Source organism: Schistocerca americana, chromosome 2 (assembly GCF_021461395.2).
Source record: "Schistocerca americana isolate TAMUIC-IGC-003095 chromosome 2, iqSchAmer2.1, whole genome shotgun sequence".
In the NCBI taxonomy this organism is placed as follows: domain Eukaryota; kingdom Metazoa; phylum Arthropoda; class Insecta; order Orthoptera; family Acrididae; genus Schistocerca; species Schistocerca americana.
The window spans coordinates 588,883,464-588,900,292 of NC_060120.1; positions in this window are offsets into that span (position 1 = coordinate 588,883,464).

Below are 16,829 nucleotides of genomic sequence, written 5' to 3' on the forward strand. Positions count from 1 at the left end.
TCGTCGCTTGCTGAGCAACCTCCACTTTGTGAATGGGTCTTGCACTGGAATTCTGTCTCACTGCCGTAACACCGGTAACCCTCACATACTGTAAACTTTCCCTATGAGACCCATCGGAAATTTAGTTTTGAAAACTCCTCGTAGTTTACCCAAAGTACACAAGGAATAGCACTCCAGTCCACTTTGATACTCATACTTATTTCTTTTGCTATCTATCCAATCTCTTTTTCCAAGTGCATTAAGTATAAAAAATCAACTGGTTCTATGGTCTCATTGTTAACTTGTGTAATCATATTATGATGGAGGTTCAGGAGAGGTTTCAAATCTGCACTTGTCGTTGAACATTACCGGTACTCGAGGCAAAGGATGCCATCAGCGAAACGTCGGTGGTTGTGATACCTTCCGCTAAAACTTCTGACATATCCTTTTTCCTAGTTAAAGGAACTGAAAGCCAGTTCTAAGATTTGAAGTCACGTTGTCTGACTGATCTATCAATTCTGCGTTCCTCGCTACCCTCATGACATCCAATGCCAGATGTAGCAGTGGTGTATATATTGTTCGGTTTATTAGTATATAATGAATGAATGTCATTTTTCTCAAGTGCTGTCGGTCTAAATTTTGTTGTTGAAGTTATCATCATCAGGTCCTTCTCGTTCTTCATGTTTCGGACTACTTTATACATCTCTCGTTGCTTTACTTGTGGACCGAGCGAGGTGTCGCTGTGGTTAGCACACTGGACGCATTTGGGTGGACGGCCATCCATATTTAGGTTTTCCGTGGTTTCTCGAAATCGCTGAAGACAAATGTGGGATGGTTCCTTTGAAAGGACACGGCCGATTTTACTACTCAGTCCGAGCTTGCGCTCGGTCACTAATGACCTCATTGTTGACGGGACGTTAAAATCTAATCTTCCTTCCTTTTTCCTTTTACTTGTGGAACGTCATTATCTCAGTATTAGCAGTCTGTGTTTTTGATTCAGCTTCTGAAGAATGCCATTTAAAAAGCTTTGGCGTTCTTGTATAACGTTCTGTCGTTTTTAGTTACTGCGCCATCTTGCTGATGTGCGGCATTACGCATCTTACGTTTCTGTTTTCTTTACTTAACACTGTTATTGCCTTCAGTTACTTCTCCTACCAAATTTTCGTTTACTTTCCTATATCCTCTCTAAGAGATTTCCAGATAATTTTCTTTAACTCTGATGGTTTTCCTTTTATTTTTGGAGTTCTTTAGAATTCCTTAGACCGTTTCTCGTAACTCTGCGTACAGTCCTCTCGACCATTCCACAAATTTTCTTTTAAATCAAATGTCTTCGCTGCGTATTTTCTTCCACATTATTCTTCCTTACTGCGCAGCGTCTTCCTCTTTTTTTCTCTTGTACGGTTTTTCTGAGAGAAAATTTGTGAAGTTTCAAGGCGAGAGAGGATTCAAAATAAAGAAAACAGAAAGCGTAAGAAGATTCTCGCGCATATCATTGAAGAGTTGGAAAAATGGCCTTTAATGTGATATGGACATGTGATGAGAATAGGGAGTGAAAGATAGGCGCAAAAGTGCTATGTTAGAAACCTCCGTACTCTGGTACTTCTCATCCATTATTTCGAGAACTTTTCTTTCATGAGACTCAGCAGGAAGACGAATGGAGATTTAACAGTATAAAAAAAGAAGAAATATTGGTTTGTAGTTTGCCGTCGAAAAAGAGGTTATAAAACACGGCGCACTAGGTCAGAGAGGACAAGGGTGGGGAAGGAAACAGTACGCGTGCTTTTCAAAGTACTATCTCAGCACGCGGTCTAAGTGTTTTAGAGGGAAAAACAGAAGACCTAAACTTGAACGGGTGCGTAGGGTTTCGCACTGTACTGCTCCTCCAACGACGCCACTGCCTTAGCAATGCACCACTTTGTTCAGGGACTGTAAAAGTATGTTATCTCTGGTCCAAGTTAGGATCTGGAATATCTCTGACTGGTATCTGAGACGACCTCTGACTGCTCTCTGAGACAGGGTTGAAATTAGTTGTGTTGGATGGTTCAAATGGCTCTGAGTACTATGGGACTCAACATCTGAGGTCATCAGTCCCCTAGAACTTAGAACTACTTACACCTAACTAGCCTAAGGACATCACACACATCCATGCCCGAGGCAGGATTCGAACCTGCGACCGTAGCGGTCGCGCGGTTCCAGACTGTAACGCCTAGAACCGCTCGGCCACTCTGGCCGGCAGTCGTGTTGGACTGATGACTTAGTAAACTTATCTTTCAAGACAAAACGACGATGGCAGTCCTCATCAAAACAGTTTTTGAATACAAGAGTTAAAGAGTATTCATACAGTTCCGTCAATTAAATATTTCCTTTAGCGACCGCGCCTAAATGCTTGGCAGTCATCCTTCGCTTGGACGATGCAGGCGACGAAAGTGGATATTTTTTCTCACCTTCTAGACAAGAAGAGGAAAGACAGCATTAAAACCGGGTTGGCCAAGTTGTTTTGTGTGCAATGGCCTAATGTTGCGCTCGCTTAGTTTAGCTCAGTTAATGCCGGAGATCAGTATTTATTTTTTAAAAGCCAGTTGGATTGAAGCCACTTAGCCAGATTCATTCAGGGAAAGTAAATGTTTCTGGCAGCTTGTGGAGACATACCTATGATTTCAATCAGTTCACTTACAAAAGTTTTTTCTGGCATTTTGCAGGGGTATGTTTGTGGTTACATACTCACCCGATTCATTCAGTGAAAACATCATATTTTCTTGTAGTTTTGGAGGTAGTCTTGGAGGCACCCCAATAGTTTCAGACAGCGTCCTTATCCGATTCGTTCAGTGAAAACATTACTTTCTGGTAGTTTCTGGAGGATTTTGGTTTCAACTTACAGTTTGTGCTTTCAGTTTACAGTTTGTGGAGGCACAACTGCAGTATCGGTCAGGGCACTCACACGATTTGCCTAATGAAAGCAAGTATTTATGGAAGTTGAGGAGATATGGTTTTGCTTTCAGGCATCACTCTTAGACTGCTCGCCTAATGGTAACGGGTGATTCTTGTATTCTCTGAAGGCATGCTTGTGGTTTCAGTAAGTAGACTTCCACGATTCGTCCAGTGAAAAAAGCGTTCCTTGTAGTTACCATTCATCCAATGACAAGGAGCGTGTGTGGTCTGAGGCAGCGCACTTACCCGGAGAGGCACTGTGCGGAGGTGAGCAGCCACGTCTCGGTGAGCAGCGTGGCGCCGCAAGTGGCTGCCCCATCGTCGATGTTGAGGTAGGCCGCGTGAGGGAACTGCCCGCGCACCGCCTGCCCGCCGCCGATCAGCCGCCCCTCGCCTGCTGCAACACATAGGCGACAGCAAAGTATGTTGTTGTTGTGGTCTTCAGTCCTGAGACTGGTTTGATGCAGCTCTCCATCCTACTCTATCCTGGGCAAGCTTCTTCATCTCCCAGTACTTACCGCAACCTACATCCTTCTGAATCTGATTAGTGTATTCATCTCTTGGTCTCCCTCTACGATTTTTACCCTCCACGCTGCCCTCCAATGCTAAATTTGTGATCCCCTGATGCCTCAGAACATGTCCTACCAACCGATCCCTTCTTCTAGTCAAGTTGTGCCACAAACTCCTCTTCTCCCCAATTCTATTCAATACCTCCTCATTAGTTATCTACCCATCTAATCTTCAGCATTCTTCTGTAGCACCACATTTCGAAAGCTTCTATTCTCTTCTTGTCCAAACTATTTATCGTCCATGCTTCACTTACATATTTGATTACACTCCATACAAATACTTTCAGAAATGACTTCCTGTCACTTAAATCTATACTCGATGTTAACAAATTTCTATTCTTCAGAAACGCTTTCCTTGCCATTGCCAGTCTACATTTTATATCCTCTCTACTTCGACCATCATCAGTTATTTTGCTCCTCAAATAGCAAAACTCCTTTACTACTTTAAGTGTCTCATTTCCTAATCTAATTCCCTCAGCATCACCAGACTTGATTCGACTACATTCCATTATCCTCGTTTTGCTTTTGTTGATGTTCATCTTATATCCTCCTTTCAAGACACTATCCATTCCGTTCAACTGCTCTTCCAAGTCCTTTGCTGTCTCTGACAGAATTACAATGTCATCGGCGAACCTCAACGATTTTATTTCTTCTCCATGGATTTTAATGCCTACTCCGAACTTTTCTTTTGTTTCCTTGACTGCTTGCTCAATAAACAGATTGAATAGCATCGGGGAGAGGCTATAACCCTATCTCACTCCCTTCCCAACCACTGCCCCTTTTGTGCCCCTCGACTCTTATAACTGCCACCTGGTTTCTGTACAAATTGTAAATAGCCTTTCTCTCACTGTATTTTACCCCTGCCACCTTTAGAATACTCTACTCTTTAGTATACTCTAAGAAAACAATAAATAATGACGCACCACGAAGCAATTATACGAATGGGCCGGAAATCGGTAGACGTGTTGGATATACAGGGTGGTCGGAAATTCCCGTTACAGACTTCTAGGACATGTAGAGGGTAGTGTGTACAGAACATTTTGAATAGGAACCCACGCCCGGAATCGTATCATTTCCGTTCTACGACAGTTTCAATTCAGATGTGGACCCCGCCAACGTCTGCTTAGGGCAAGAGAAACGTCTCAGAGTTCCCTGTCCTGGTCTGCAACAGGGTAGACACGATGGCGTGTACTACTTCAAACGATCCCCAGATGTCACTTATTGTTTGCTTTGTTGTGAGACCGAGTCAATACCTGTGCATCACCGATAGAGGAAACATGGTGCAGTACACGTTTGCGGAATACACAGACATGCTCTTTGTGCTTGGCGAAGCTGGAGGTAACGGAAGAGCTGCTAGTCGGCTGTATCACGAACGTTTTCCCCACCGTCACACTCCATCGCACAAGCTGTTTGTCCAAGTTACACAACGGCTACGAGAAACGGATACCTTCACCGTGAGGAGGCAGGACTGTGGTGCTCCACGGCGACGCCGCACTCCCTTTATTTGAAGAAGGTGTACTGCGTCGCATTGAAGATAGCCCGTCAACGAGTTCGCGAACAATTGCGCTTGCAATGGCTGTTAGTCACAGTACCGTCTTGGACGTCCTGCATGAGCAACAATTATATCCGTACCACTTACCAAGGGTACACGCTATGGGTCCAGCAGACTTTCCACAACGCATCGCCTTCTGCACATGGTTCCTGCACCGTTGCATCGACGCGCCCCTGTTTCCACGTCGAGTTCTCTTCACAGATGAATGTAGGTTCACAAGAATTGTCTTCTGAATGCTCGAAATAGCCATGTCTGGGAGGACGAAAACCATCATGCCACGCATGTTCAGGGGTTTCAAGACAGGTTTGGAATTAACGTGTGGGCAGGTATTCTGGACGGTCATTTGATTGGACCCTACCTCCTTCCATCCAAGCTCACGGGTCCTGCATACTTAGTCTTCCTACGACACGTAATGGACCCGTTCTTGGAAGCTGTGCCATTGAATGTCCGTCAGGAAATGTGGTTTCAACATGATGGAGCACCTCCTCACTTTTCACTGTCTGTCCGGAGACATCTCAACAGACGGTATGGTGGTGGCCCAACCGTGTGGCCGCCACGATCGCCGGGCTTAACCCCTATGGACTACTTCTTGTGGGGTCGTATGAAAGGCCTAATTTATGACACACCTGTAGAGACAGAGGAAGATCTGCTGGCATTAGTTCTGGCCGCTGCACAAGACATTGAAGAGACACCAGGTGGGATGGAGAGAGTGTACCAGAACATGCTTCACAGGTACGATGTGTGTAACAACATTGGTGGTCGCCACATCGAGCCGCTGTTGTAATGCATCGGTACGTTGCGGCTGGTGCCGTAGATGCTGGGTTCTTGCTGTTGTCGACTAATGTAAACCATAAAGTGTAAGGAACGAGTCAGTATTCTTTTCAAATGAATTGCAACAATTGTACTGGGTCACGCCTAAGTACATTCCTTACGTGGGCGTGGATGAGGTAATCATCTGCTTTGAAACTGTCATAGAACGAAAACGATACGTTTCCGGACATGGGTTCCTATACCCTCTACATGTCCTAGAAGTTTGTAACGGGAATTTCCAACCACCCTGTTTACAGACAAACAAACGATTACAATTTGAGAAAACTTGAATGATTTATTTAGCAAAAAGAACTTCACAAATTGAACAAATCAGTAACTCGCTGGTCTACCTCTGGTCCTTTGGGAAGTAGTTATTCGGCTTGGATTAAGTAACAGTGTTGTTGGATGTCCTCTTGTGGCCAAATCCTGCCCAATTAGCGCGTTAGATTGTCAAAATCCCGATCTAGTTGGAGGGACTTGCATATAATGCTCCAAACGTTCTCAACTGGGGAGAGATTCAGTGACATTGTTGGTCAAGGTAGGCAACAAAATGGGGTGTAGAATATCGTCCACGTACCGCTGTGCTGTGAGGGTGGCGCAGATGATAACAGATAACGTTATGCTATGAAAAGAACTTGCACCCTAGATCATCAGTCCTGGCTGTCAGGCCATATGGAGGGCGACAGTCGGGTTGGTATCCCACCAAAATACGGCCCGTTTCCAGAAATGTCTTCGCTGGTTATCGAGGCTCAGTTCGAACCAGAACTCCCCACTCGAGACAATTCTACTCCAGTTAATGAGATTCCAGGAGTAAGACGTCTCTGGTGAGCCCCCCGACAGCAGGGGGATACCAGCTTGACTGTCGTGTGCCTTATGGCCGGACAACCGGGAATGATGCTCTGGGATGCCATTTCTTTTCATAGCAGGACGTCTTTGGTTGTCATCCGCGGCACCTTTGCAGCAGAGCAGTACGTCGATATTCTATGCTCCGTTTTGTTGCCTTTTTTGGTAACTCATCTTGGATTTATATTTCAGCAAGATAACGGTTACACGCACTCGACAGGAGTTTCTACTGATTGTCTTCGTTCTTGCCAAAAGCTACGTTGGCCAACAAGACGCGGGATCTCTTCCCAATAGAGAACGTTTGGAGCATTATAGGAAGGGACCTACTACCAGCTCGGGATTTGGACGAAATCTGCGATGATATCCCGCAGAAGGACATCTAACAACTCTATCAATCAAAGCCAAGCCGAGTAGCTGCTTTCATGAGGGCCAGAGGTGGATCAACACGTTACTGACTCTCTCAATTTGTGAACCTCTTTCTCTTGAATAAATCATCCAGTTTTTCTTAAATTGTTTTCATTTGTTTGTCTTTATGTATATCATATCTACCGATATCCGTCCTGTTCCTTCTTAGTGCGTGGTTTTCTTTTCTTTTGTTTTTGTCTACAGTGTATACTCTCACCGTGTTAACAGAAGTGAAAGGAATGAGCGAGGTAAGATGTCTAGGGGAGACCATTAAGATAAGATGGAAGTACTTAACGGGACAGGCATCCAGGAAGCCGTAGTGGAAAAAAATAGCGGAGGCAGGCAAAGACTTGAATATGCAAAATAGATTATAGAAAATGTTATTAGAGGCGCACTGTATCTTGGTGAATTCCATGGCAATTAAGGATTACTGATGAAGAACGCAAACAGCCACAAGTACCTTTAAAAATACGCAAGACACCAACTAGAACTAATACATCTTTCAGTCGTTTGTGGTATCAGATTCGGCTGGACAAATAGGGAATCAGATTGCTCCCCATAAATTCAGATATTTAATCACATATGTGGTGTAACGGATCGCATGGGTGCTAAGAAATGAATACTGGGTATCGGTTCTTACAAAATCAATAAGAATTAGTGGCTGGGGAACATTATTTATCTAATGGGTTGATAATATTGGTACAGATAAACACTAGTGTTATTTACCCATTGTGAGCACACACACCAACAGGAAGCATACATTGACATGAATTACAAATATAAAACAAGAAACGGAAATGTAAACAGTGAACATAGGACACTTTAAGTGAATCCTAAATCTATTAAGCAGGCCCACAATGAATGGATAAGGTGAGAGTGATGATCTTTTCAAATCCTTTCCTCATACGCATAATCGCTGTTGGGCACGTAATAATTGCTCCGATCGTACCAGGAAACAAGGTATTCATTTCTCATCCTAATCTCTAAACCCGCTTAGTCAAGAATGAGCCTTCTTCTGTAAGACATAATGTCAAGTTGTGTTACCTAAAGACAATAAAAAGAAATTAATCTAAAATGTAGTCATTCTCCTCCCATTGTACCACTCGCAGCAAGCTATTCCTACCAGAGAAAGACTCGCAAGTGTCTCCATGAGTAGGAGGTCGCAAGTTCAATCTTTAGTGAAGCTCATTTGAAAGTAATGTGTTAACAACTATGGTAGGAAATCCATTAGCTGCTAATGACTCACCGTGTAAGTTAGGAGGGCGGCAGTAAATGAGTGTCCGGATGGTACAGAGACCAATCTTCTACGTGTTGTATGTATTACAATTCACAAACTGGACATCGTCGACATTCAAGGAATGTACGAAACAAACCACTGACTTGCATCATGAACACTGTATGAAATATGGCGCGCCACAGTGATCACAAAAGGTTCGCGCCCGCAAGATCGAAGACAACTTCTGTAGGAGTTACAAACCGTGCGGGACGTTCAGCTCATGCACATAGAGGGTGTAACGAGTTAATGAGACTGGTGGAATATGTTGGCATGCTACCGAATGCGGCACAGCCTATCGTGGAAAATCGTTAAACTGGCTATCTTTTAAGATGTAGCTGCAGATAGCTCGGCAATATGTTTTATAGGCACGGAAAAAAACGGACATCAAGAAGCAGAGTTTGTCCAGTAGCTAAACATGGTGAGAATTGCAATGCCACACACTTTTCAAGAGGGATAGTTTGCTCTAAAGGAGTATGATTTTTATGCGTAGACGAGGAATCAAGCAAAAGCAAGTTATTTTGATCAGCTGTTGTCCAAAAACAGTTCTCATACCATAGTAATTGTTCTCTTACGCTAATTTTCCCACGCTTGCTTGCTGTGAAGTAAATATTCCCTACTGCCCTTGCAAGATCATGCTCACGAGAAAGAATCACAGGAGGCAGAGCACGTCAAGCTTCTCGCAGCACAATAAATAAGTTTCCAGTCAATTTACCATATATATTAGCTGTCGGCATAATTGTATATGAATGCTTTAAGGCATTAATGTTAGTTGATATTGATACAACTCTCTCGATAATCTAATTCTAGCATTTCTTTCATATGCATTTTCTCCCGAAATCCTGATCGACCGGAGTTTAAAACAAATTCCTAACTGAACGATGGGACATGTTTGATTATCTCATCTAAAAATTATCGGGCACATCCTGCAGTTTGTTGTGCATCGTCAGGTATCGCTTTCTTTGAAATTTCGTTATCTTACGTCTTCTAATTAGCACTGTTTGAAATTATACAAGCATTTACTGCTTCCCTTGAACTTGCTATAATCTATAACGCGAGTAATTTGATATGCATAACGTAGTAGGTCAGTATCTTGCACATCCTGTAAATTGTATCGAGCATCCTTGGAACGTGCAAACATCAGATTTTGTAACAAGTGCACCCTTGAATATCAGTAGCTTGTCTTATACAGTACACGGTAATATTGCTTCGGGCTTATTCGGAATCTGTTCGTAATTGTTTTTTTACTATGCTGCAGACGATCTCCCATGTACGTAATTATGTTTTGTACCCCCTCCTTGGACAGCGATTGTCCTTTACTGCGTTTCACTGGAGACGAGATTTGTGTCTCCCTGGCCGCCAAGGGAGATGAACACATGGTTCAACATCCGTTTCAGTATCACTTTCACTTGTTAAGCACGTGTCGTCATCACAATGCTCCCCATGTACATTGTCGGCATGGTCGAGCGTATATGACACCACACATTCCACTGACTCATCTTGCAGAAACTCTAACATTTTATCAGGGACATCTTTCTCTCTCTTCGAAATTGCTTGGGTTCGTTTCTGACGAAATGTCAACTTCGGCAACTGATATTGTAGATGTAATGCAACGTTTGCTTCGTTTATCGTTGCCATTACCCTGCTTTGTTTCAACACTGCTGTGAGTTACTCGTCGACTAAGCAGTTCAACTATGCTCCATAGGCTCAAGCTGTGATCACCTTCCCCTTTGCCATTATCAGCCAATATTGTGGTTGCATGATAGACAGTATGTGGGGCGTCGAATGGCGTAAACATCATTGGCCTTTTGTGACCTCGCGCTCAAGCGATTCCTTGTCAGAGCGACATGCATGCGCTGAGACCTACTGGCAGCAGCGTCTAGTCAGTCGTAAAGTGATGAGCTGGCTCTCGAATGTAAATCCGCGCCTCTCGTCCTAGTGTTTCCGTCTTCGCCTGTCCTCGAGCTCTGAATCCAGGAGAATGCCCTGTGTGATCACCCTCTGTTGCGATTTCCCTATAAAAGCAAACTACCCTTCACCAATGGTAAAGCCTGATTACCCAATAAAATTTTAAGAAACAGAGCTCCAAAATCACACCGAGTCGATATTTAAGATAATTTTCATTTTTTGCTCCGACTCAGTCGCACGTTTTTCATCAGATTATATGTTTCGATCTCTCTGGATTATCTTCAGATATACGCAGTTGCATCAGCAAACCGTCTTGTCTACTCAAAACCATATATCAGAGTATAGTACTTGTCGGCTCACAAGTACAGTACTCTGATATGTGGTTGTGAGTAGACATGACTGGTTCCTGACGCAACTACTTGGATTTGTAGATGATCCAGAGTAATATAAACACGTAATCTAATTAAAAATGTGCGATTAAGACAGAAAAATAAATGAGAATTTCCTTAATTATCTTAATAGTTACTGATTCTCTCAAGATGATTATGTCGACTATAGCGTAGTCGATATTCGTTAAGCTATCCAATGAGTGCTTTCCCGCGTCGAGTAAGAAGAAATTTTGTTGTTAGCATGGTTGTGTGTCTGGACGTCGCTATTCCTGCCCCACAAAATGAGAAAACATTAAGAGTAACTGCCACATAGCTTTTCCATATGAGAACCACCAGCTCGCCTTCTTTATCCAGCACGACTCCCTCCAGTGATTTTCAAAGGCCTTCCAGCGAAAAACGCACCAAACTACGTGAGCTTTTAAACATTATTTTGCATTGGCCCGATGAACTACATTTTTCCCAAACTCAGTTCTTTGTAAAAGAGACCCCAACCTGAGCAGGTTGCAGTTTGCAGATCTAAAGACCTGCAGATGTCCGCGCCCTGCTATTGCTGCTATGCACGAAGTGGCGTCGCCACAGAATCTGTCTGGCGGTCAGAACTCAGACCATTGCCATCTCTCCCGGGAGGTATCCATTTAGAAGTCGTACCATACCTCGGGACGCGACCGGTGTCCCGCAAATGACTTCCATCACCCCTGGAAGAGGACTCTTTCGCTGCCTCTGCGACGACGCGCAAATCATCAAAAAAGCATATCCAACTAAATAGCTAGGTCATAAAATGGAGTGGATGTTAGCTGCTCGATCTCCACAGTTATTATCATTACCCATAACAGCATCATATACTTCTCTAAACATCGGCGCAATGAGAGACATGAAATGTATCGGCCCACATTTTGCAGACGCGTTTCGAAACATAATATTAATCCCATTACCGCTTTCGGGCAGCGTCTTGAAAAGGAATAAGGGCCAAAATAGAACGAAATACTTTCCACTACAACAAACTTTAGGTGCCGATGGCATGCTACTGACACTTGTGTTATTGTAATGGAAAAGTTATCCATATGAGGATGGAGATAATACACTTAAAAGCGAAAGATTGGTACACCTGCCTAATATCGTGCAGGGCCCCTGCAACACGCCGTGGCATGGACTCGATTAATGCCTGAAGTAGTGCTGAAGGGAACTGACACCATGAATCCTGCAGGGCTGTCCACAAATTCGCAAGAGTACGAAGGATTGGAGATCTCTTCTGAACAGCACGTTACAAGGCATTCCAGGTATGCTCAGTAATGTTCATATCTGGGGAATTTGGTGGCCAGCGGAAGTGTTTAAACTCAGAAGAGTGCCCCTGGAACCACTCTGTAGCAATCCTGGATGTGTGGGGTGTCACATTGTCCTGCTTGAATTGCCCAAGTCCGTCGGAATGCACAATGGACATGAATGGATGCAGGCGATCAGATAGTATGCTTACGTACGTGTCACCTGTCAGTCGTATCTAAACGAAACAGGTGTCCCGTATCACTCCAACTGCACACGCCCTACACTATTACAGAGCCTCCACCAGCTTGAACAGTCATCTGCTGACACGCAGTATTCGTGGATTCATGACGTTATCTCCATACCCGTACACGTCCATCGGCTCAACACAATTTGAAACGAGACTCGTCCGAGCAGGCAACATGTTTCTAGCCATCAACAGTCCAATGACGGTGTTGACGGGCCCAAGCGAAACGTAATGCCCTGTGTAGTGCACTCATCAACGGTACACGACTGGGCCTTCGGCTCTGAAAGTCCATATCGATGATGTTTCATTGAATGCTTCGCACGCTGACACTTGTTGATGGTCCAGCATTGAAATCTGCTGCAATTTGCGCAAGTGTTGCACATATGTCACGTTCAACGATTCTTTTCAGTCATCGTTGGTCCCGTTCTTGCAGGATCTGTTTTCGGCCACAGCGACGTCGGAGATTTGATGTTTTACCGGATTCCTGATATTCACAGTATACTCGTGAAATGGTCGTATGGGAAAATCCCCACTTCGTCACTACCACAGAGATGCTGTGTCCCATTGCTGGTGCGCCGACTATAATACCACGTTCAAATTCACTTAAATCTTGATAACCTGCCATTGCAGCAGCAGTAACCGATCTAACGACTGCGCCAGACTCTTGTTGTCTTATATAGTCGCTGCCAACCACAGCGCCGTATTCTGCCATTTTACGTCTCTCTGTGTTTGAATACGCATGCCTATACCAGTTTCTTTAGCGCTTCAGGGTAGTCTGTATTAAAGTGAAATGTTTTAAAATTTTTGTGATAGGTTGCGTTCTTCACTAACAAAGATTATAGAATATGTTTTAGGTATAAAAGTTGCGACGACTTAAAACGATTAGCACAAGATAGGAAAATATGATACCCAACATGAAACCAGCTGAAACTGGGGTAAGACACTGCTAATTAAATTCAGTTCTTGGATAAAACAACACTTTGCACTGAAATTGCAAAGCTCAGACTGAGTAGGTCTCTGGAAGGAGAACAGTGGTCCGCATTATGATACAAAATTTCTGAGAAGGCTTTGGAATATTTATGTTTTTTGTAGATGAAAGATTTTGTCACAGAGTAAACTTATCGCTAGAGCTATGAAAACTTGTCTGATTTCGGATGTAATCATATGTGGGACTAGTCGGTACACTGGACTCGCATTCGGGAGGACGACGGTTCAATCCCGTCTCCGGCCATCATGATTTAGGTTTTCCGTGATTTCCGTAAATCTTTTCAGGCAAATGTCGGGATGGTTCCTTTGAAAGGGCACGGCCGATTTCCATCCCAATCCTTCCCTAACCCGAGCTTGCGCTCCGTCTCTAATGACCTCGTTGTCGACGGGACGTTAAACACTAATCACCACCACCACTAGTCAGTAACCATAGTCCATGAAGTCAGTGTCCTAGTAGCCAGTGGACTCACATCTATATTAAAGTGAACACATCAGGGGTACTGGCTAAATATTTGTTGTGGCCATCTGTTACTTTTGTTGCCAGGTAGTATATAGTCTCTCTCTCTGTCTCTCTCTTTCTCTCTCCCCCACCCACTCTCTCTCTCCCTCCCTCTCTCTTACGAAAGGTATCGGTTTGCTACGTTTGGAACCATGGATGAAAATATTTATGAGTCGTAATGTCACGTATAGCTAGAATATACGCTAACAATCATCAGTGTCGCTACGTAGGCAAATAATTCTGACTAAAGGTACTAGGTTGGGTTGTAACAATTTACTTATCTTGTCAACACACACGGCTGGCTCAAAAATACACGTAGTTTATTTAAAACTGTAGCAGTTAATGCCCGATAAATAAATATTGTTGCTGAGAGAGACACGATATAATCACCTACGTAACTGCACTGTTATTTTGAATGTTACATAAATACTTTGTTAAACACTGATCTGTTATACAGTTAATTATGATTTGAATAATATTTACGGCAGTGAAAATAAGACTTTTTACCAGTCAGAGATTTTCCTCATAAGCAAGCCTGAGCCTCGTATTATTATTTATTATCTTTGCGTTCGTCGTATACAGGGTAGTCGGAAATTCCCGTTACAAACTTCTAGGACTTGTAGAGGGGAAGAGAGTACGTAACATTTTCAATAGGAACACATGTCCGGAAAAGTACCGTTTTCATGCTACAGACGTTTGAAAACACGTTTGCTGGGTAGGTTTGCAACAGGATAGCCATAGTGATGGGTGCTTACGTCAGATCGGCTGATGTCATTTGACATCCTGTCCTACCTCACTGACCTGGTTGGGCCTCATTCACGCATCTGTCAGTGTTGGAGCAACATGGTTGAGTACAAGTTGGCAGAAAACGCCGACATGATCTTCCTGAATGGCGAAACTCACGGCAATGGAAGAGCTGCACGTCGCCTTTATCAAGATAGTTCTCCACAACTTCAGACTAAATCGTGTACCCTTTTCGCCACAGTCACGCAGCGGTTTCGAGAAAGGATAGCTTCACCACCAGCAGGCGTGACTGTGGCGCTCCAGGGAGGCCCCACACGCCCGAACTGGAAGAGGCGTTCACGTTGATGAGAACCCGTCAACAAGTCCAAGAGCAGTCTCATTGTCTATTAATGAGTGGAACCGTAAAACAAGTGATTTACTGGATCACGTCCACTTGTAAAAATGGTCGCATTAGCAACACGTTTTCAAAAGGTTGTAGCACGGAAATGGTATGTTTCTGAACGTGGGTTCCTGTTCAAAATATTACGTACTCACTCCCCACTACAAATCCTAGAAGTTTGTAACGGAAATTTCCGACCACCCTGTATATATAGCAAAACTTCTCTGCAAAAATTGTTTTCTTCTGCTGATAGCAAAAAATTTAAAGTATTTCTTCCCGTCAACTTGTGGGTGAATCCCAAAATCATGTGATTAATGATATTTCACGTAATGGCTACCGATACTCCATTGCAACAAAAGAACGGCAGATGGCCAATGATAAAACTTGAATTCTAGAGATAATTGATAATTTCCACTTACTTACATTCACATGGAGGGAGAGGTAGGAAATGATATTACAAGGTCAAATACTTTTTGTACATATAATCCGAAAAAACTTACGTACAATTAATAAAATCGTGCGTCCAGAAGCATCCTCGCACAAAAGCATCTAGGAAGTTCGAGAGCTGACACCAGAGTCATCATTTTATTCATCCAAGTCTTTATCACACAATTATATAGAAATTCCATGACATGATGTACTCATAGTCTTTGTTATTCTTAATATTTTATACACAGAAATATATTTATTATTAACGTTTTTTGTTCAAAACACGTAAAGGTCGAGAGTTTCTCGTTTAAAAATAATTCCATCACAGATAGCTAAGTTTTGTTCGTTGCTGACACAGTTACTTGTGTTTCTCGTAACATTTTACTATGGTTTCTAGGCGGCTTTCCAGGAGACGGTACAGTGGTCACTTCTGACTGCCATCACACATGTGTGGGAAGTTGTGGGATGAGATCTTCAGTGTCGAAGTGGAGGCCAGACTGCTTGCTGAACACTGTACACTCTTAATTAAATAATGCTTTCATACAACACTCCGCTGCTAGCGGCCCAGGGGTCGGCCGAGGCTAGTGATGATATGGGCCTCATATCATCACGACACCAGTTCAGATGATATGTTTTTTGAATGGTGCGTGAATGGGAATTCTTATTTCAATGTGATGCAAACGTATTTAATATCTCACCTCGAAGACAAAGGAATTATGGATCATGTGTGGTTACAGAAAGAAAGAGTTTCAGCACGCTGTGCAATTCAAGTGATCTCGCTGTGCAATGCAGGTGATTAAGTTCCTTTATGGAGACTTTCGGGGCAGCTGGGTTGAGCGTGATTCAGCAACACTCCAGCCCCACTGAAGTGTCCATCATGAAGTCGGGATTATGTCATACAATACAGCTCATTATGGGGAGTAATGAAATCCCACGTGGCTCAACGTCGGTACAAGATTAATGGAGAATTACGCGAAACTGTTGAGGAAACTTTTTGGATGACAAATCCTGAGATGCTCCGCAAGACAGCAATGACGACACTGAGATGCATAGATATGTATGTGTATTGCACTGTAGAATGTATACTAATCGCCGGCCGGAGTGGCCGAACGGTTCTAGGCGCTACAGTCTGAAACCGCAAGACCGCTACAGTTGCAGGTTCGAATCCTGCATCGGGCATAGATGTGTGTGTTGTCCTTAGGTTAGTTAGGTTTAAGTAGTTTTAAATTCTAGGGGACTGATGACCTCAGCAGTTAAGTCCCATAGTGCTCAGAGCCATTTGAACCATTTTTTGTATACTAATCTGCTGGAGACATATTTTTTATATTTCAGAACTCTCACACGCAATATACTCTTTTAAACTAGGTACATCCAACTTTCCAGTCACACTGTGTAATTAAATTGGATGCATCACTCTCGATGCGATTGTGAACCCAAATATCAAGGAACATTCGAAGTGTGCAAAAGTCTGGAAATGGAACATCAAATACTTGAGGCAACGACTATCATTTTTTTCTCATCTCTGTACACATTGACAGCTGCTAAGGATCAACCGACACTTGTTAAGGAACAAATGCAAATTAGTACGGAAAAATCGACAATTGCTACGGAACACCCGACCAATAATAGGA